The sequence below is a fragment of the Pseudonaja textilis genome, chromosome Z, assembly GCF_049901715.1.
Source record: "Pseudonaja textilis isolate UNSWEBS1 chromosome Z, rPseTex1.2, whole genome shotgun sequence".
NCBI classification, from domain to species: Eukaryota; Metazoa; Chordata; class Lepidosauria; order Squamata; family Elapidae; genus Pseudonaja; species Pseudonaja textilis.
The window spans coordinates 76,753,793-76,776,974 of record NC_142008.1 but is presented as its reverse complement, the minus strand read 5'-3'; the positions used below and the strand labels follow the sequence as shown (position 1 = coordinate 76,776,974).

Here is a 23,182-nt window from a genome sequence, read left to right as displayed (position 1 = left end):
GATGCCCTATTTTTATGTGCATCATATGGTAACATATCAGGGGCATGGCTTTGATCACATGGTGAGAATACCTTCTTAATTTTTCAAACCCAATCTTGGATGTCTCAAAGTAAAAGCAACAACTGGTCTCTTTTCACCTAACAGAAAGAGCATTTTGGTTCTAAGAAAGGCAGTTGGACTTTAATCATATTTTTCTAATACCTTTTAATAGTGAGAATGATTACTGTTTCTAATAAATTATTATCATATTGTAAGACAAACTAACCATTTTCAGAAGTTTCTAGCTTTCAGAAGTACAACAAGCATCAATCAGAGTTCCTAGGAGACTAAGATTTGACCACTTTTTCATAATGAAAATAATCTCTCTACCTTTGCTTTTACTCTCATATTACTTTGTAGCCATACTCTGAGAGTATATTTATGCAGTTAGTTTCTGTTCCCTGTCAAACTAGTTTGACAGGCAATATTTGGGTCAACTGAGGTAAGTTTAGCATTGCCTGAAACATTTACCTCAATATCTATATCCTGTATAGCATTACCTCCTTTTAAAAAGAAGTTATTTCTGTAGCCTCCAGCAAATTATGGTAGCTAATAATCACAGCAGAGGAATGAACATATACACCCTCTTGTCAGACGTCTGTTGATAACCATAAGGTAATTATGAGATAATATTGTGTAATGAATTGACAACTTCAGTGACTTTTAATCAGCAGACATTTTATGCACTACTTAAGTTCATAATTAGCAGTTTTGTTTTGCTTTAAAAAGATGTAAATAGAATAGTTAAATGGCTTTAAGATCTTAATTGGTAAATTCAATTCATAATTCATCTTATGTTTTAAATTTGGGTACCAGAATTTAACAACCATTTAAAATACATTATATGTAAATACATTATATGTAAAAATGTGCACTGAAAGTCCTAATCACTACAACTTTATTGCAATGCTAGAATTAGAAAAGATATATTTAAATTTATCCAAGTATCATTCTTGATGGCAAAAATAAAAAACAACACCTTCAGAATGCAGTAGCCATCCACATTTGCTTCCTTTATAAAATACACATTTCCGTTCTTGATCCCCAATAATCTCAACCGCCTCTTTCTTCCTTGAAGACTGTCTTAAAGTACAAAACTTAAGATAATCTTGGCAACACTAAAAGATTAATGGTTCTCTGCCACTAAAATCAGACAAATGCAATCCAGCAATAAAATAGTATGATGTAAACATTTAAGGAGAAAACATTGTCAGTAGAACCGGAGTTTTTTCCATATGTCAAAAAAAATTACAAACTGAAAGTTACTAACAAAACACAACTTAAAAACTATTTTCAAACCAATGAGAAAAATCCATCAATTTGATTAGTTAAAACTGGCAAAAGTCCACTGTTTGTTATCATCATAGTTTGGTGCCCAGAAAAGATATTCAGAATAAAGAGAGTTTAAAGATTAACACCTGGTTTCTAGTTTTACTTCAAAATAAAAGACTTTAATTAACAAACCATTTAGAACTCTCACTTGACAAATTATAAGCAGCAGTATGTTTCAAAGAAAGTCAATAAAAGCTAGTCCTCTGGAACTTCTTTAAATCAGATCAATTACAAATTTATTGGGATGAAGAACCAACCAGAAACCAGTATTTCAAAATTCTGATGACATGGTCCAATTGATTATTAGTTCTACTATAAATAAAAAGACAGTTCATTTCTGCTTTTTTTCCTGTGAATTGCCAAAAAGTATATCACAGAGCAAACAACATTCATCTTTGAAGATACCCACTACAGTTGTGGGTGAAATGTCGGAATATGAGTCAAGAGGCTCATCACTATTGTAGTATATTTTTTATTATATACAGTATGTATGCTTTATAAGAACAACAAATAATGTTTAGAAAAATTAATCACAGAATTTTTATTTAATGAGAACCTTCTATTTTTCAGCATAAAGCTAAATCTATATATATAAAACCGAAATACCACACACGCATCATCATAAAATCTCCAGAACCATAAAGCCTACAAACTTGAAATTTGGCACGTATGTTCCTCTTGGGTTCTAGGTGCTCACTAAGAAAGGATTTTTCGAAATGATCATCAGAGCATTAGTATTTCATATATTATTATTAATACACTCTGATGCTAAGGAATTCTACTCTCCCTCCCCACCTGAAAAGAAATATGTTCCAAATGCAAAACACAAGCAAAGGAGAAGAGTTTCAGTTTCAGAGCACCAAGCAGCTTTAGTACAGAACAATTGAGCTAAACCACGCCCAGGTTCCTTGCTGTCTCCTTGCTCATACAGCAAATACTGTTTCAGTTTCCAAACAGCCTCAACTTTCTCACTCACTGACAGGACGCTAGCCAGATGAATACTGATGGATGCTGGTAGGAAGAGGCACAATTGTTCCCTTTATTTTCTTCCCAGAAAACTAAGCCCGATCATATAGTTTCATAGTGAACCACGGTATGGAGCTAGTATATAATAAATATTATCATACCATTTCTGCAATGCTTTGTCCTATGCCTCTTTTAACAATTAAATGCTCTTTATTGTTCTATTAGTGCTGTAGTTTCAATTGAATATAAATAACAAGGGTAAATGAATTAGATACACTCTACTACTACTAGTAGTAGTACTATTACTATCACCAATAAGCCAGAAAATCACTTATCCCAGCAATTTGTTACTCATGCCAGTATCCACAAACATATGTTTATAATTATGTAATTATACAGGAGGAAGTGTAAACGATTTTTCTCCCTCTTAGATGACTATTTCTCATATTAAGACGTCTTCCTTCTCCTTAAAAATGGTTCTTCCTTGAACTATTATGGTAGTTAAATAATTAGTAATAATTGAACTCTGCTGACCTTGCCCACTTTCATAGTTGATTATGTTTTGGTGTGCCCAGGTTTTTTCTTGAAAATAATTGTAGAGATGGTATGCATTTATCTACTAGTCTGTACTTTGCTAATATTGTTGCATTCACTCAATGCTTCAAGTCAGTTAATCTCTTTGTTTTATTTATTTTATTTATTTATTTGATTTGTCAATTGTTTACAAGATAATAGGTATAAGTAAATACATAGTTATGAATACATGAAATGGGTACCTATAAGAAAAAGAAAAGAAACAATAGGACAGCGATGGTAGACACGTTGGTGTACTTATGCATGCCCCCTACAGACCTCTTAGGAAAGGGGTAAGGTCAATAACAGACAGTCTAAGGTTAAAGTTTTGGGGGTTTGGGGAAGAAACCACAGAGTCAACCACTCTGTTGCTGAAGTCGTATTTCCTGCAATCAAGTTTGGTGCAGTTAACCTTGAGTTTGTATCTATTGTGTGCTCTTGTGTTGTTATGGTTGAAGCTGAAGTATTCATTGATGGGTAGGACATTGCAATGTATGATTTTATATACCATACTTAGATCAGACTGAAGATGGTGTAATTCAAGGTTTTATAGGTTTAGAATTTCAAGTCTGGTGGCATAAGGTATTCTACAACGAGTAGAGGAGTGGAGAAGTCTTCTTGTGAAATATTTCTGGACTTTCTCAACTGTGCTAATATCAGATACATAATGTGGGTCCCAGACTGATGAGCTGTATTCAAGTATTAGTCTAGCAAATGTTTTGTATGCTCTAGTTAGTAGTGTGATATTACCAGAGAAAAGGCTACGTAGGATTAGGTTAACAAATCTTAATGCCTTTTTGGTTATGTAGTTACAGTGGGCTCTAGCACTTAAATCATTTGAGATGAGTATTCCAAGTTCCTTTACAGAGCTTGGATCATCAACAAGATCTTGACTATTCAGCTCGTATTTTATTTTCTGATGTTTTTTGCCAATATATAAGACAGAGCATTTATTTGTTGAGATTTGAAGTTGCCATTTGTTTGACCATTCTGATACATAGTCAAGATCTTTTTGAAGGGTAGCAGTATTGTCTGTGGTATTGAACAGCTTTACATCATCAGCGAAAAGAACGCAGTTGCTCTTAATATGATCTCAGAGGTCATTTATGTAGAGTATGAAGACAGTTGGTCCTAGAACACTGCCTTGGGGGACACCGCTGTTGACAGGTACAGAATTTGATAGGACACTCCCAATTTTGACCATTTGTTGTCTGTTTGACAGGAAAGCTTCTATCCAGTTATGCAGTTGTCCAGAGATACCATAAGATTTTAGTTTTAGGAATAGTTTGTCGTGTACCACTGAATCAAAGGCTTTACAGAAGTCTATGTAGATTGTGTCTATTGCTCTGCCCTGTTCGAGTTGTGTAGTCCATATGTTTTTGCAGTGTAAGAGTTGCAGATGACAGGATAGTTTTTCCCTGAAACCAAATTGTTTATTGGAGAGTAGGTTGTTTGTCTCTAAGTGGAGGATAATGGATTGGTTAATAATTGATTCCATGACTTTACAGGTGACGCAGCATAAGGAGATTAGTCTGTAATTTTCAACTAGGCTGGGGTCTCCCTTTTTGAAGATGGGGATGACCGTGGCTTGTGACCGTAGGTTAGGCAAGGAACTGGTCCTGAAAGATTTTTCAAAGATTATGCTTAGAGGTTCGGCTATGGCAGTGGATAGCTTTTTTAAGAAGTAGGCACATATTCCATCCGGTCCAATAGATAGAGATGGTTTTAGATTGCGTAGTGCTTTTTCAACATTGTCTTCTGTAAAATCGATATGTATTAGATCATTGTAGTTGTCTGTGGTTCAGCTAGAAAATACTGGGCATGATCCATTGCTGTTTACAAATACTGAGCTGAAGAATGTGTTAAAGAGGTTGGCTTTAATGGTGTCGTCATTGCAGTCTTTACCATTAGGTCCTATCAGGGGTGGGATGGACCTTGACTCTTTTTGTTTGTTGTTTACAAAATTGTAAAAAGCGTGGGTGGAATTGGTGCATAGAAGGTTTTCCTCTTGTTTAATGTGATAATTGGTGCATTCAGTCTTTATCTGGTGGCATAAATTTTTGTATCGGCTTTTGAAATTGGCAACGTGACCAGATTTGTTTTTTCACCAGAGTGATCTCTTTTTGGACCGAAGTTTCCTTATTGTTATGGTAATCTGTTTCTTTTTTGTTTTGGGAGTTGTTGTTGGTACATATAGTTTGATGACTCTTTTGACTTCAAGTAAAAATATGTTGTAATGGTCTTCAACAGTATTGCATCCAGTGAATAATGATTGCCAATCAAGGGATGAGAGATCGTTGTCTATAAGATCATAGTTGCCTTTGTTGAAGTTATAATTGGGGATTATGTCATTGTGATGATTTTTGTGATTTTGTCTTATAAAGTTCATTTCCACAACAAGTAAAGCAAAATACTGGTGCATGTATTTGAAAAACTAAATGCAGTATACCCAAGAATCTGTTTATGTTATTTGATATGAAGTTTTTCCTGACTGATCAATCTTGAAAAGTAATCTTTTTCTATTGATCAAATTTAAAAAACACCATTAGAGTCAGAAGTATCTTTTTCTGTTGCTTACTTTATTGAAACTTCCAGAAAAATTAATGCCAATGAGTATACAGGAATTATAATTTATATAGGTAGACAAGATAACAGAATAACCCAATATTGGATCACAGGTAAGCTTAACAATCAAGAATGACAATAACCAATATACTGCAGGTTTATCAACAGAAGTTGATGTACAATATTCATAGCTTTTTGACACTTAAAGAAGACACTTACTACTTGGCTTAAAAATGATTCTAGAATAGAATGGCAGTTACACTGTAATGATCAAAATAAATTAAAACTTTCTATCATTTAATTTATTAAATATATATGTTATCTGCTTCCGAGATACCCTGGATGGTATTTGTATTCAATAATATAAGAAAATATTCTTTAAAATGGTTTTGGAGTTCAGTTGATTTATGAAATATATACATCACACCAGTCCAAGTAGCCAAGTAGGAATAGCTAGCTTGTTAGCTTCCATAGATGGAGGTACAATATTAACTATACCAGATAAGAAAATAATATATATTATAAATCTAAAATCTAAAAGTTTAGATAGGGCTTTCTGTTGCAAGAGTAGTGCAGGTCTTTCCCCTGAATTCAGATTGTGAAAAAACATTGGGGAGTGGGAGGAGATTCTCATAGGATCCCAGCTCTCATTTAAAAAAAAAATGGTGTAAGAAGAGAAGCTACAGGTGAATGCAGCCTTTGTTATCTTGAAACACAGAATCTGATCTTGATTTCAAGAGCAAATTTCCCAGAGAATCTTATTCAGCTTGTACAGAATTCATTTTAGGCAAATCTACTGACTAACCTTTCACCAACAGGGACACCCTATGGATTGATTCGCCTTCTTATAAAAAAACAACCTCATTTCTAGTTATGAACTTCTTGCAACTGATATTATTAGGAAACATCTTACATCCACAAGAGCAATGTAACAAGGTACATTGTTAGTATAATAATATGAATATCACTAAGGTAGTATAATAATATGAATATCACTAAGCCACTGAAAATATGAACAAATCTCTCTGGGTCCTGTGATAGTGGAGAGGGACTCCCTTAGCATTAGAACTAGGCATCTTCTTTCACACAGGTATACTGCATATCAAAACCATTTTATGTATTCAAATAATTTCACCCTTTCTTCTTTTGTACAAAGTAATTATTGCTAAAAGTCTCATGTGTTGTAATGGTCTGTGGGATTGATTTTGGGAAGCAAGTGTAAGAGATGCTGCCTAGGGGAGGATCAGATAAAAAGGTGTGGGAGAGGAGAGAATAATGAACAGAGAAAGAAACTTATCATCATATATGATATGATCAGCCCTGTGAAAAGAGACCATGGTAGATTTGTACTTTCTGACTTGCATTATAATAGAATTATCATGTTATGTTTCATGTCTGGTCTACTTAGAAGGTTGACAGGTTCCATTACTTCCATTACTGCTAAGTTCCTTCTCTGACATAGGTCTGCAATCTTTCTAGTTTGTTTTAATTTTCCTTGTAACCCTAGAAAGCTCAGTTCTCCACCCAAATCCCATGATCAATTCTCTCAAAGGTGAAACATTTAGTTTTTTAATGGTCTTTATGATTAAACTGCCAATCAAAAAAGTTAATTTTTTGCAAGCCATCCTTCACATTCTTACTGCCTTTTTGTTGTTGTTGTTAGGTGCAGGATATGAAATTCATCTCAACAAAAGATTGCTGGGAAGAAAAGAAAACTAACTTACTCTTATTCTTTATTCCTAAGTAGCCTTCCTCCCTTTTGCTGGTTTCTAACAGTTTTCTTTTCTTCTTTCCCTCTTCCTTCTTTTGCTCTATCACACCCAAATTGGGATTTTCTATGTAATTCTGAACTAGCTTTTCTATTCCCAAAACTGAATATTTTCATTCAGACCCCCTTCTATATTGATCTCCAAGTAAGCCATAATTCAGAAAGTGTCCATCCACACTCTCCAGCTTTTATTTTCCTGCTGCCATTTACCTATTATATAGGTTCCCATTTCTGCATCCTGCAATTTTAGCATAGTAGGTGTTCCTGGCTTGCAATAAGTTTACTTCAACCTACATGAAGTATTTGAGGGCAATGACACAGATAACTTTCTGTCAATGTGCTTTATGTGATTGATTGAAAATTTCTTTGGCTGAAAATGTATTTTGGCTGATCATTTGGCAAATTACACTTTCCACAGGACTTTTCTACTCAAATAGGCCAGAGCAATAGAGGGGGCCACTTTGACTCTCCCTGTATTTAAAATATTGAAGCAAGAAAAACTTCGTTGTGTAATTTTCAATCTGCAGAGTAGTATGTAGTACATACCAAATTTTGACTATGTTTTAGCCCTGCCCCTTTTGTGACATTTTGTCTACATTGTAACTCCTCCCATTTTGTGATATCATAGATCCACCCCTTACCATGGAGGATTGACATCATAAGCCCACCCTCATTACCCACAAACCCATGTTTCCCAGAAGAACTGTAAAGTCATTGCAAGCCACACCCATTGCCCCATAATTCCTCTCACCCTGTAGTTGTGACATTGCCACACACCGTTCCCCCCTCTCTGACCCCCAGGACCCGTTACCTGGAAGCGCAATAACAGCAGAAGACCCATTTCTCCCTATCCCACTAACCCTTTTGTTGGGTATATGGATACACCAACCAGGTTTGGGTTGAATAAATATGTAAACCTAGGATTAAGTGTCATGTAGCTTTAAAGCTAGAAACTGCAATGTCATTGTGGGTGCGGTTGCAGGCAGCCATATAGGTAGGAGGGGAAATGTAATAGTCCGGCTTCTGGATGCAACTGTATGAGTCCGGCTTCTGGATGCACCTGGTTACTGTTCCAGGTCTGCTGTCTGCTGTGTGTTGGAACGTCTATCTGCTTACTCTGGATGGCTACTGTGCCAGATACTTCTCTCAACTGAACACAAGGACTGTTTATTGGTGAGCTGAGGATTCAGCATAGTACTTGAGAGAAAGGTATCATATGGAGAAGATATACAAGCAGATAAGAACATTGTATTTACTGTTTAATGGACTTGATAACTGGACTTGATAAACTGGATACTGATATATGGACTGAATGACTATTCTTAATCTCTGTATGAATTAAATACCTATTTAAACCACAAACAGTGTATTTGTCTCAAGTGTGTGTATACTCTAGGGCCCAGCCTCACTCTCATTTGGCTGCCTGGCTTGACTGCTGCTGCACACTCTGCTAGGGGGTTTATCCCCAAACACTAACACCTTTCATCTTGAAGTATTGCAACATATTAATTATTCACTGGGAAGCTTTCCCATTGGCCCATATTTGTAGAGCCAGAGATTGACAGTATCAGCCTGTGATGTTGCCACTCCGGTTCAGAGGTGCAATCCCATTGATTGAAAGGAAATGGCTGACAAACTGAGCACATAGAAGTAGCTTGCCTGCCCAGAAAGACTGTCCGTTGCCGTAATCAAAATGAATGAATGAATGAATGATGGCTAGAGCACAGGTACTGCTAATGCCAAAAAAACCACAACGGAAGCGTTTCCGAAGGGGTCATTGGCAGCATGCTCCTGCCAGGGACCAAAAACCTGGTGCTGTGTTTACACAGGCCAGGAAATAAAAAGCAATATTGAGCAAAGTAAGACCCCTTGCCCCCCCATTTGCAGTTGTAATGCATGGAATTCATCATTGCCTTTTCTTTGTTCTTGGTGGGGTTTTACTTTGCAGAGATGTAAAAAAAAAATTAAGTACTATTTTTGTAAAGAAAACTTTTTGTATGTGATTTTTGTATTTATCAGATACTGATGGGCAATGGGGTGATGTGTAAGGCATGAAAAATAAAAGTGAGAGTAAAAAATTAATTATAAAAAGTTGGGGTTATGTGCATGCTTATTTATGACAGGAGGTTGCAGGACAACTGGGGCATGCCCAGGTCAGTGGTGGCGTATGGGCATGGGCTGCATATGTTTGATAGAGAGCATGAGCACAATGCACATGGTGCCATGTGTGACAACCTTGGTTACGGCAGGGTCGAGCCTGTCTCAGGCATGGTCTGCAGATCTTGGCCTGATAGAAGAGGGGGGCCTTTGCAGAAGAGTGGCAATTCAGCTGCTTAAAGCATAAACCACATTTAACAACGTCATGGCGCCTTGCAAAGAAAATAATAAAAGCATTGTAGACCCTTCTACATCATGACCTGAGTCAAGGCCCATTTTGAATGATTGCCATAAAATATGTTGTACTATATTTGATGAAAACTTACATAACTTCAGGCCTATTTTGTTTGGATGTCATCTACCATGTTGTAACATACGGGATGCAGTACAATGTGAAGAGGTGGTCAACCACGTCGGTTCTTACCTGGAGGGCTGGGAAATGACTAAGAGATTTTCTTTATTGCCAGTCCAAGGAACAGACATGAATAAATAAAACCCTGTTATATATTTAAACGTGTAAATAATGATCTCAGTTATCGGTATGATAGGTAATGAATTAATATATTTTCCAGGTTCTGTTCCTGGTTATAGCCCAAACATCAGTGCCTCCTTAATAACAAACCTCTCAACCAGTGAAGAGACTGCAGAGGGATGCTAAGGTAAATGGAACTAAATTGCCTTTTTACTACTGATGATAATGTTATATAATAAATGGAGAGTTGGTGATAGCTATAGTAATGTCCTATTTTTTGTATATTTAAACAGAAACCGCTCCTGGATATAAACATGACAGCAGTCTGGTTTTTTTAAGAAGTATCTCAAGCAAGTCTGAATCTATAGCTGTCGGTGGAGATTGTAGGAGCCCTACAACATCTATTACCAAAATGTTTACAGCGGCTGTTAATGATATTAATGATGGTGTTCTGAAGAGTTATGATTATCCCTATTGTTTACTGGGGGACATTAAAAGAGACATTTCTAATGAAGATAATGTTGCTGAAGGATGCGCATGTGGTGTTGCTGATTGTATATGTGTGATGATCCGGAGTGTAACACAAATGTAACAAAATCCAAAATGTAAATAAATGTCCTTTAATGCCTCCAACTTGGCCTCACTGTTCAATAATTCTCAGTTGGCGATAAAACGTACTCAAAAATAGTCTTTAAAAGCAAGCAAGTCCAAACTTAATGAACAAATAGAGGTGAAATTTTTAAAAAAACTACAATGAAGGAAAATCTACAATGGACCAGGATAAATAATTACCAAATTCAAGGAGATAACAAGGCACAGTCTATTGGAAGGATGCCAACCAAGCTAACTTCAACCCAAAATAAAACACACTTTGTTTCTGGCAATGCTGTGTTTTAACAGTCTCTCTTATATACGATTCTCCCCAGCTGCCACCAATGTGGGGGATCATGGCTGCTTCCTCTCTCATAAGCCAAGTTGTTTCCTTCTCCGTTCTTCCCTGCATGTCCTAAGATGCAGAGGGGATGGGCATGGTTCTTCCTCTGACTGCCCAGCCAGCCTCTGTCCTTCCCCAGCCTCCTCCACAACACCCGGAGCCACACCTCCACTCCCTGTTGGCTGTTCCTCCTCTCCCTCAGAGTCCGACTCTACCAAGGGCATGACAATATGTTTGATGACTACTATCTTGATGAAGATAGTGATGCCAGTAATGATAGTACTGATGAAGGCTATTATTCTGCTGATTAAGGTTGTGTGAATGCTCTGTAAATTACAAATAAAATGGTTGTGCTAAAGAGCAAAGTGTGTTTATTATACAGATTAAATGATGCAGAATGAAGTATGAAAATATTCTAAAGGAACTATATTATACACCTGAATGCACTGGAAGCTATGGTGGTGTAAAAGCACTACTTAAGGCTGGGAGGAAGCACTTTAAAAACTTAACCTTGAAGTATGTCAAGACATGGGTTTCTGGACAAGATGCATATAAGCATCTTGCATATAAGATGCGTATAAGCACCTTCATAAACCAGCAAGAATAAATTTTCCTAGGAATGCAACAATAGTTTCTTGCATAGACTGTCAATGGCAAGTAGACCTTGTGGAATTATCAGGATTTGCCTCTGAAAACAATGGCACAAAATTCATTTTAACAGTGATCGATGTACTATCCAAATTTGCCTGGGCTGTCTGTTTATCTGATAAGTCTGGGAGTGGGGTTGCCGATGCTTCACAGACTATCTTCCAATCAGGAAGAGCCCCCAGAAAGTTACAGACAGATGCCAGAAAAGAATTCTTAAACAAGCCTCTGAAGAATCTTACACCACAAAGAGTTTAAAAACAGTTTTGCAATCTGCCTTTTAGCAGGATTGAATTCAATATGTTCCCTGCATAAGTGGACCCCCTCATTCTTTTTATAATCCTGAACATAAGTCTCTTCCTCTGTTTTGCACCAATCGGGATATCCACTAGCCTCCTGCTTTTGACGGAGATGCATGTTAATATATTCTGAAAACAAGTTTTTTCTCTTCCTTTCAAAATGCCACACTTCATAGATCTCTGCAATTCTGTAGTCTTTCTCCACAGCAACATTCAATTCTACAGTGCACCACGTATCACTTAGGGCTCTTTCTTCATTGTTGTGGTGACACTCAATAACTTGTTGTTTTTCTGTGCAGGTTGCAGACAGACTAAACATTAATTCCCCTCCCCCCGAAACTTGTGTGGCAGTACCGGAAACTAGAGGCCCCTTGGTGTGTACACTTTAATTTTTGCGAATCCAAAATATTGCTTTATATCCCCAAAGTTTTGGTATATGATTTCTGGATGGCCTATCAGATACAACTTGTTCTTGTTCACAAAAGATATAAACTTGTAAAATCATAATATAAGATTTGCTCCCCTTGCTTTGGTTTATAGTACAAACATATGACATTTGGTCTACCTCCAAAAAAGGCATCTCTGGGATTCAATGGAGTGGGGAGTTTACGATCTGCTAGAAAGCGTTTCACACCCTCATCGTTCTACAACATATCGTTCCATTCATGTTCCAAGATGCAGCGTACTACATAACCTTCACTCTTCAGGTATTCTTCCCTTGTCCTATTGCAGGCGTACAACACACCATAGGTTGAATCAAGCAGTTTGTTGAAGTCCTGGGCCTTGTAGCATATAGGGCAACCATGAAAAAAAAAATCCATAAAATTCAAATGCCGTGAGGACCCCATTTATGACCTCGAAGTAATCCAAAAAGTAAATACCTACTTGTTTTTCACTGTAGAGCATGTTGGATGTTGATCCCCTCAGTATGCTCTATATACATCAACCATTGTATAGAGCGAGAAAAAAGGGTTTTCTTGCTTTTCTGGTAATTGTCCAAAGGGGCTAGTGCAATGGTATCCTTCTTCAAAAACATGAACCGGTACTGTGCCATGCAAATAGATGCTAATGTTACATACTAGAAAGAATCAATGCAATGAGTTTCTCTCTTTTCAAGAATCTCTCCAACCCCTGTGAAAAAATCCCTCCCTGTCATTTCCATTACTTGTTCCCTAAACCTATTACAAGCATCTCTCAGTATCTTAACATCTTGTTTGCAGTAGTATGCAAGTTCTTTTCTGAGGTTAAACGTTGTACCTTTATTAGCAGCATGCCATTTTTCAAATTCCTCTCTCTCACTGGGAATCATGGTTTCAGGGCTGTAATATTTGGCATCTGGCAACATGCCCACATAATCTTGATTCTCTGCAGTATTGAACAAATGAGGAAAATAACCCTTGGATACTCGAAAGCCCATAGCTTTGGGTAATTTACTCAGTAAATCATGGGTAAAAAAGAAAGACTATCGATAAAACATATATGAAGGAGCAGTAGGGTTATGCATAGCAGTTTACTCCCCTGAGTTAAGAATTGTACCTTTACCTTTTCACGAATGAGTTGCCACGCCTACCAAGCCACGCCCAAAGAACCAGTAATAAAAAAATTGAATCCCACCACTGATGTGAGTGATATTGCATGAGAAATCGAAATTCTAAGTTAATGTCACTCTACTCCAGTTCAAATGCAGCACTATCATAAAAGAGTTATCTTTGTATTGCCCAATCTGCATAATTGGGTTCATAGACAATGTTTCTGATGCTGTAGTTGAAATATCATAAAATTCCAGTTTAATGGAAGAAAATATCACTAAATGTGCTGCTGATTGTATGCAATTTGAATTACTAGCATATAGAAAGAACTTGCAGGTCTTAATTTGAGATACATACTAGACACAGAATGTGTCAGTAAAGCTTGATATATATACTACAAATATATAAAAATCATAATATAAATATTTTCAACATTCAGCAAAATTAATGTGTCAGCTAACATTTTTTTTAAAAATTTGGAAATACAGATGCTGGTCCACTGCTTATGAAACAGTATAAGTGAGCAACTCTTTCTGAGGATGTGAAAAGATGAACACATTTACCTAATGACTTGGGAACTGATGTTAGTTATTTTAATAACATGCTTTATGTTTTCCTACTTGTAACAGTATTTAATTATGAGAAATAATACAAAACCAAAATATGTTTTATAAGTTGATCTAACTTTGCATATGGGTTCTATAATGCACAATGATTTAAGCTTTAAAAGATGTCATGCCAGGTCTTGTTGTTATTTTAATTGTTTATTTGTTATCTTGTTAATTTGCCTGTTGATTTTTTAATGTGTCTGCCCATGCATTAATTTGGAGGGGGGAAGGCGGGAGGGAGAGAAAGAGAAAGAGAGATCATTTAAAAAACCAGTAGATGGCAGTGTGCCATGTGCTAAGAACAATACATATTACAGTTCTACAAAATATTATTGTGTATTTCTGATTAATTGATGAGAAACACTCAACACAGCATAAATAAGTAAACCATAATTCTTTGTAGAAAGATTTACAAATATTTTAGTATCACTGAGCAGAACATGTAGTTCCAATATTGTTCCATTTGCACTGGATGGCAATGGATTTTCTTTCATAATACCACTCGAACTTTCACTTCCTGTCCAAGACTGTACAATGGTTGGCCTGCCAACAACATGAGACATGCATGATGATCCAGTAAGAGAAACAGCATTTTCAGACATGTTTTAATGGCAGATAACAATAACTGTGCAAAATAGCTGAAATTGTTGTAATGTTGCAAAAACACCAGACAATTGAAGAAGAAAAGGCATTGGAAGATTATCTGAAGGACAGTGAAGAAGATGTATGGAAGCTAATATACCATGAAGGCTTACTGAGTACTGGAGAGATCAAACTGGCCTACATGAAAGCTCAGATGAACAATAGAAAAGATACATAGCAATACATTACATGGGTAGACACATTAAAAAATCAACAGGCAAATTAACAAGATAACAAATTAATAATTAAAATAACAAGACCTGGCAATGTCTAAGAAGAGAAAAGTTGAAGAAAGAAACAAAGGGGCAAATTATGGCTACACAAGACCAAACCTTAAGAACAAATGGCTATACAAGACCAAGCCTTAAGCAAATTATGGCTTCACAAGACCAAGCCTTAAGAACAAAAAGAGAATTGAGATGAGAAAGCAAATGCTGCCTCTTCAAAAAAAAAGCTGAAGAAAGTTAATACTGCAAGAAGATGGCATAGACAACGGCATGGTAATGATGGTGCATTGGAAGATCAGCAAGAAATACCATTTGCCTACAAGCAAGAACTAATAGGACCACAAAATAGACCAAGTAATAGAAACTGAAGAAGCAAATGTTTACTGGGACTTTAGAATTTAAACAGACAAGCACCTGCCAAAATTAACAACTTAAATATAAAATAAACCAAAAAGTCTGGATAATGGGATGCTACAGTGTGCAGAGATAGCACAATAAAAAAGAGGAAATCACAAAATTTCCCAAGAACCTGCTATTGGATGTAGAATAATTGTCAAAAAAAAAGTAAATATACTATCAGTACTAATAGGTCCATTGAGCACAATTCCAAAATCTCTGAAGTCCCACTTGAACATATCAGCCTTGACAAAGTCGTCATCAATTTATCCATTGCAAAAGGCAGCTTTATTCAGAACAGGCTACATTCTGCAACCACAGCTTTAAGCCAGTCACACAGCAGCTGCCTATCCCAGGTCCTTCAAAAGGACCTGATAGGTGGATAAAAATGCCACATCCATTGTAAACATCTTGCTAACTATGCGTCAAACTATAATGGCAATAACATTAAGTGCTTGGGGAGGACTTGATAGATGGATAACAATGCCATGTTCAATGTAAACATCTTGCTATCTCTGTCAAACCGTAATAGCAATAATATTAGCTACATAGGAAGGACTTGGTAGGTGGATAACAAAACCAAGTCCAGTATAAGCATCTTACTAACTGTGCATCAAACCATGATAACAATAACATTAGGTCCTTGAGAAGGACTTGATAGATGGATAAAATGCCAAATTTAATCTAAATACCTATTATGCAACCAGCCATAACAAAGACAATACTCTGGCACTGACTCTGTTCCCTCCAGCCTGATTATTTTTAAAAGTTTTTTTATGGAATGAGGAGGAAGTTTTACACAGGATTATTGGTGTGAGAATCACTGTGAGTGTCCACTGTTTCTTATAATTCCATCTTGATTTCAGGTGTGGATTTCAGGTGTGGAATTAATCATGATTAAGAATACACTTTATATTCTTATGGTCCTTCTGTTAAAAGTACCTTGAATGATTTGAAAAAGTATACAGTATTTTCCTGAGATTTTATGTATTTTCAAATGGTAATTTACACTGGTGGGGGAAAAAAACAATATGATATTTGCCTATTTTAATATAGTTTACAGAGTCAGCATATTGCCTCCAATAATTTGGGTCCTCATTTTACCCACCTCGGAAGGATGGAAGGCTGAGAGAATATTCGGTAATCATATTATCACCTCATTTATCAAATCTGATAACATTTCTCCTCCCAGCATGATGCATTTGTTAACCTTATTTAAAGATTCAGTGATAACCCAAAAAGAAAGTGAAATGTCAAATCCAAAAAGGACAAATTTTTATTTCTCTGGAAAAGGCAGGTTTGGGTCATGATTGGCATTGACTGGGAAGGAAAAGCAATCCACTCACCATTATAGCTGACCACAGGGACACTGAAATGCCTCTCCATCTATCCTCCTCCTCATCCCACCCAACTGGATCCCACAGGCCTTGGATTTGCTTTCCATCTTACTGGGTCCTGCACTGTCCTCCCCACATCATGCTTCATTTCATTTTCATTTTCTGAAGATCACCTTTAGGAAGGAGAATTGGCCAATTTTTCCTGCAGCCTTCCTATGCGCCCTGAAATTTTCCACTCCCAAAATGGCAGTGCTTCTAGGATAGTACCACTTGGTATATAGGAATATATAGGAAGGCTGCAGGATGGATCAGTTACTTCTTCTTCCTGAAGGTGATTTTCAGAAAAGTGGATTGACACATGATGACTGGAGAGGAAGTCAATGGATGTGGGAGAAGTGGAGTACAAGGTGTCTCAGGGGATGGGGAAAGCTCTGGCAGCCCCAAGACAGGCCATGTGTGAACTGGTGGGGGGTTATTGTGTGCAGGCCTTGGCCTGGTTAAACCCAAGAATTAATATTGGATTCAAGCAGTGATCTGAAGAGCCCTAGGGGTAGAAGTTTGTCAGTGTACTAGAAAATGTCCTTGACAAATTGCATTATTTTCCCTTTCCTTAAAAGGTGTAGATGAGGGGAATTACCATATATATACTGATATACTGTTAGTTCACAGCAAAAATAAGATTTGAGACACAAATAAAGGGAAAGCCAATATGTGGGAGAGAGAGTAAGCAGGGACAAGTACATAGTTTTATTTTGGTTGCCATCTTTATTATCATCTCTTCAAATTTATGGAAGCAAACATATGCAGCTTTATTCATACAAAATTTAGACTGAGTGGATATATAAAAAGTCTAGACACCCTGTTTAAAATGCTAGGTTTTTGAAATGTAAAAAAAAACCAGACCAAGCTAAATCACTTCAGAATTTTTTTCCTCACATTTGATATAACATATAAGGTATACAAGTAAATTGAAAAACAAACTGAAATCTTTTTTGGGGGAAAAAATTACAATAATATGGTTGCATAACCAGGGGTGGTATTCAGGGGGTTCTGACCGGTTCGGGTGAACCTCTAGGGAAAATTTTAAATCGTTCATAGAACCAGTAGGGAAAATTTTGACTGGCCCCGCCCACCAGCTCCCACTCTTACCTCTCACCTCTCCGATAGTCTGTTGTTTATTAGATCAGCTGATTTGAGCAGCAGAGAGGATTGCCGCAATTCGGCTAAGCTAAGAAACAGCTGATGGTTGGTGTTTGTGTGATTTGCGTGTATGTGCACAGTTGATTCTGGCTCCCAAGTAAATGCAGGGAGGCCTCTTAGACTGAAAATGGGGCATGGGCAGGAGCAATGCCTTCCCCACACCCCATTTTGGCTCTCCTGGGGCTCCAGGGAGGCTTCCTAGGCCCAAAACAGGGCACCAGGGAGGGGTGCGATGAAAGAAAGAGAAAAAAAAGAAAGAAAGAAAGAAAGAAAGAAAGAAAGAAAGAAAGAAAGAAAGAAAGAAAGAAAGAAAGAAAGAAAGAAAGAAAGAAAAAAAGAAAGAAAGAAAGAAAGAAGGAAGGAAGGAAGGAAGGAAGGAAGGAAGGAAGGAAGGAAGGAAGGAAGGAAGGAAGGAAGGAAGGAAGGAAGGAAAGAAAGAGAGAGAGAGAGAGAGAGGATGTGATGGGAGAAAGAAAGGAGGGAAAAAGAAAGAAAGAAAGAAAAAGAAAGAAAGAAAGAAAGAAAGAAAGAAAGAAAGAAAGAAAGAAAGAAAGAAAGAGAGAGAGAGAGAGAGAAAGAGAGAAAGAGGAAGAAAGGTATGGAAGGGAAAAAGAATGAAATGGAGGGAAGGGAGAAAGAGGGAAGGGAAGGGAAAGTAAATGAGATATGGATGGATGGATGGATGGATAGAAGGAGGAAGGGAGGGAGGGAGGAAGGGAAGGAGAGGAAAAGGAGAGGAAGGAAGGACCACAAACCCTGGCACAAGACACAACTTCAGAGGATGCTTTGAAATAGCACAGCAATCCAGGGCTGGAAGGGACCTCGCAAGTCATATAGTCCAACCCCCTGCTCCAAGAGCATTGTTAAAGTGAGTTTCTCTCTTTTGACCCACCCAGTCACATGACCACGTAGCCATGCCCACCAAGCCATGCCCACAGGATTGGTAGTAAAAAAATTTGAATCCCACCATTGAGGGTGCACACTGCTTACAAGAAGGGATGTTACAATTAACCATCCCATTCAAACTAATGACAAATAGCAGCCAGTACATAACTGACATCATTTACAATGACTGATCAAGCCCATATAAAGTTCAACTATTCTAATAGGATTTTTATGACATTTACTCAGTTGCCTCTTAAAGAAAAAGCCATGGTCTGCAAAAGATCTAACAATGTATCAACTAGATCGCATTGTTGGAAGATGTCAGTCAGGAGAAAGGTACAAAACAATTTCCAAAACATTGGATATACTAGGGAACACAGTGAAGATAGTCATCAACAAGCCCACTGCTCTGGGCCTCTGCTCCTCTGTCACTTAGTTCTACACAGCTGTTGCTCAGGGTCCACCATGCTCTCTCTGCTGGTCTGCTGCTACCTTTGTTTCCTTAAAAAATGATGTCTTCAACAGAACTTATGTTTCCTAGACCATGGTCTGCATTACATACATGAAGGGCTACTGGCAAGGGATGGATTGAACCTCACATGAACTGGAAAGAATATATTTGGAAAATGTTTGGCATCTTATCAGAAAGACTTTAAACTAAAATTGAGGGGAGAGGGGGGTAATGTTCAAGACCTTTAGAACCTGATTCCAAACAAAAACCAGTGGTTAATCAATCATATAAGGAGGTAGGGAGTAAAGAGAAAGAAGAAAAACTGAAAAACCACTGAAGTAAAGAATGATGGAAAGGATGGAAAACCAAGATACAAAGTGGGAGATATAAGAAACATATCCCAAACCCCAAAAGGACTCAAATGTCTATACACAAACACTCAAAGTTTAGGGAACAAACAGGGTGAACTTGAAATGAAGGTAAATATGTACATGGAGGTAAATATTATATAGTTGCCATTACTGGAACATGGTGAAATAAAACTCCTGACTGGAATGTACTGTAGGAAGGATACAAATTATTGAAAAGAAATAGATCTAACAAATGAGGAAGTGCAGTTGCATTATATATAACAGATCACTAAATCTGTACAGAAATACCCCAAACCCAGGATGGAAATTTCCTAGAATCCATATGGCTCAATATAAAAGGAAAAAAGAATGACATTGCTATAGGTGTATATTACAGGCCGCCCTACCAAACAGAAGAAAGATGAACTTTTTGCAAAACAAATGTATGTAGGAAATATACCACGGTAGTAATGGGAGACTTTAATGACTCTGATATGAATTGGGAGACAAACTCTGCAGCAAGTGGGACATCAAACAGATTCCTAACCAACCTAACTGATAACTTTATTATCCATGATAAAGGAAGAAAAGCTATAGTAGACCCAATTCTTACTAATAGAGAAGAAGTGATAGAGGGAGTTGAAATTGCCGGAACCTTGGGCGAAAGTGACCGTGCCATATTGGAATTCAATATAATGCAAACACAAGCAATAGAATATAATCCAACCAGTGTCTTAAAATTTAAAGGAGCTATGGATGAATGGGGAAATAGCAAACGAAATAAAAGAAGTGGAAATTTTGCCCAATGAATGGGCAGACCATAACCCAATACAGATAATATGGAAGGGGTAGGGCAAAACCAAAGAAAAGGTGGACATTAAACACTCAATTAATAAAAGAGAAAGAATACATCAATAAATTAAAGGAGGAATTAATTTTTTTATAAAAGAAAACGATAATGGAGAAACTACAAAACAAAATATATGAGATACAATGAAGGCGTAATAAGAGGTATAACAATCTCTTATAATGCCAAGAGAAATAAAGAAAAATATTCCCAGCAAAATAATCTACAACAAAGAATTAAGGAGCTAGAAACTCTACTACAGAATACTCCAAAAGATACAAAACTGCAAAATCAGATAAATATAGCTAAACATAAATTGAATTTAATCGAACAAGAGAAAATGATTACAAATTTGAATTTGACCAGACAAACCTATTTTGAACATGCCAATAAGCCAGGAAGATGGCTATCTTATAAATTAAAAAGAAAGAAAGAAAAGAGAATGATATATCAGTTAATATATCAGCAAGGGAGATATATATCAGGAAATAGAACAGAAAAAAGAAATCATTCATAAATACTTTGAAGATTTATACAAAAAAGAAGAGGTTAGTGAAGATAGAATAAGGAATTATTTAGATGAAGTTAAAGATAAGGTAATTGGGGAAGAAATGGCAGAATTATTAAATAAAGACATTACTGAATCAGAATTGAAATCAGCAATAGATAACCAGAAAAATAACAAAACTCCAGGCCTAGATGGAATCCCAGGGGAGCTCTATAAGGTTATAGTAGAACAAATTGGACCATTTATGTTGGAAGTTTTTAATGATGTTTTACTAGCAGCCAGGATGCCGGACTCATGGAGGGGGGTGTTGATTTCGTTGATCTTGAAGGAGGATACAGATCCTAGATATATAAACAATTATAGGTCGATTTCACTTCTAAATACTGATTATAAAATATTTACTTCTATTATAGCAAACAGATTAAAAAGACTGCTAAACTTGTATATACATGAAGATCAAAACGGATTCCTCCCAGCTAGGCAAATAAAGAATAATCTAAGAATAGTATTAGATGTACTAGAATTTTATGAAGCCCACCCTGAGAGACAAGTAGCACTCATGTTTTAGATGCAGAGAAAGCTTTTGATAATCTGAATTGGCAATTTTTAATTCAAAAATTATAATTTGAATCTGGGTACCAAATTTGAAAATATTATAACAACTATTTATGACACACAACAAGCTAATATAATAATAAACGGGAACACACCGCCCAATAAAGATAGAAAAAGGAGTGAGACAGGGCTGCCCACTATCGCCACTGCTCTTCATATTATCATTAGAAACATTATTAACGCGAATTAGGCAAAAATTCAGATATAAAGGGATTAACGGTTAAGAAAGAGGAATTTAAATTGCAAGCATTTGCAGACGATATGATCTTCTTTATTGAAGAACCAATAGATAGGGGACTAAAATTGATGAAAGAACTGGAGAATTTTGGAGCAGTAGCAGGACTTAAAATAAATAAGAAAAAAACTAAATTAATGACCAAAAATTTAACAGAAAAACAGAAAATAGAATTAGAAGGAACAATGGAAATACAAGTGACAAAGAAAGTGAAATATCTAGGAATTTGGTTAACACCACACTGTAAGTCACTTAAAGAAAATAATTATGACAAATTGTTACATCAGGTAAAGAAAGATTTAGAAACATGGAGTAAACTTCAAATTTCACTATTAGGCCAGATTGCCACCATTAAAATGAACATTCTCCCCAAATTTCTATATTTATTCAAAATGATTCCAATTAAATTACACAAAAAGTTCTTCGAAGAACTCAACAAAACAACCTTCAAATTTATTCAGCAAGGGAAAAAACCCAGAATAAATGTTAAAGCAATGCAAGATACAAAGAGCAGAGGAGGGTTAGCAGTCCCAAACTGGGAGTTATATTATATGGCCACCTCATTAGTTTGGTTGAAGGACTGGGTGAAGTTAACTAATAAAAGAATATTATTTCTAGAAGGCCACGACTTACAAAGGGGGTGGCACGCATTCTTATGGGATATAGGGAAAACCAGTCAAAAATATTTTCATAGACATTTAATTAGAGACACGCTACTAACAATTTGGAAGAAAATTCGGAAAAAACATTACATAAAAATACCAATATGGATTTCAACAATGGAGGCGATGATTTACCCAAACAATTTGGAAATTACTAAAATGATTAAATATAAAGACTTATTGGACTCACAAGGAAATTTGAAATCGAGGCAGGAAATTCAGGACCAGGGACTAAAAATTGATCAATGGGTTTATCTTCAGATTCAAAGTAGGTACAAACAAGATAAGAAAGAATTTGGAATTAACAACAAACTTCAACAATTAGATAAGATTTTATTAGGACCGGACAAAAAAAGCATAACAAAATTTTACAATTATTTACTAGAAACAGAATTAGAAGAAGAAATTGTAAAAGGGAATATGATTGCGTGGAGTCGGAATGTAGGACGTAGTATTACACTAGCAGAATGGGGAAAAAGTTTGGGGCAGGAATAATAAGATCACAAAATCGGTAGCATACAAGGAAAATCTTTATAAAATGTTTTATAGATGGCATCTCCCTCCTTCGAGGCTAGCGAAGATGCACCCCAACATGAGTCCGTATTGTTGGAAATGTAAGAAAAAAGAAGGAACCTTTTTCCATATGTGGTGGACATGCACAGAAACCCAAAATTATTGGAAGAAAATCCAAACTTGGTTGGAAGAAATTACAAAAGAGCAGATCGAGTATAAACCAGAGTCCTTCCTACTAGGGATCTTTGACAAACAAATTTCCAAAAAAGCTAAATATATAACAATACATATATTAACTGCGGCCAGATTAGCCTTTGCACAAAACTGGAAACAACATCAAATTCCATCAGATGAAGTGATTATTGATAAAATTTCAAAATGCGCAGAAATGGACAAACTGACTCTGACACTAAAAAACAAAGATACT

General features: G+C 36.4%; 1 long non-coding RNA gene across 1 annotated transcript; it reads left to right on the top strand.

Moving 5' to 3' along the window:
- The first annotated feature begins 526 nt into the window (after window positions 1-526).
- Window positions 527-11,161, top strand: LOC148124100 (uncharacterized). The gene is made up of 3 exons (XR_015740088.1): window positions 527-654; window positions 9,973-10,059; window positions 10,166-11,161. It is a non-coding gene; the product is annotated as an uncharacterized LOC148124100 (long non-coding RNA).
- Window positions 11,162-23,182: the final 12,021 nt, after the last annotated feature.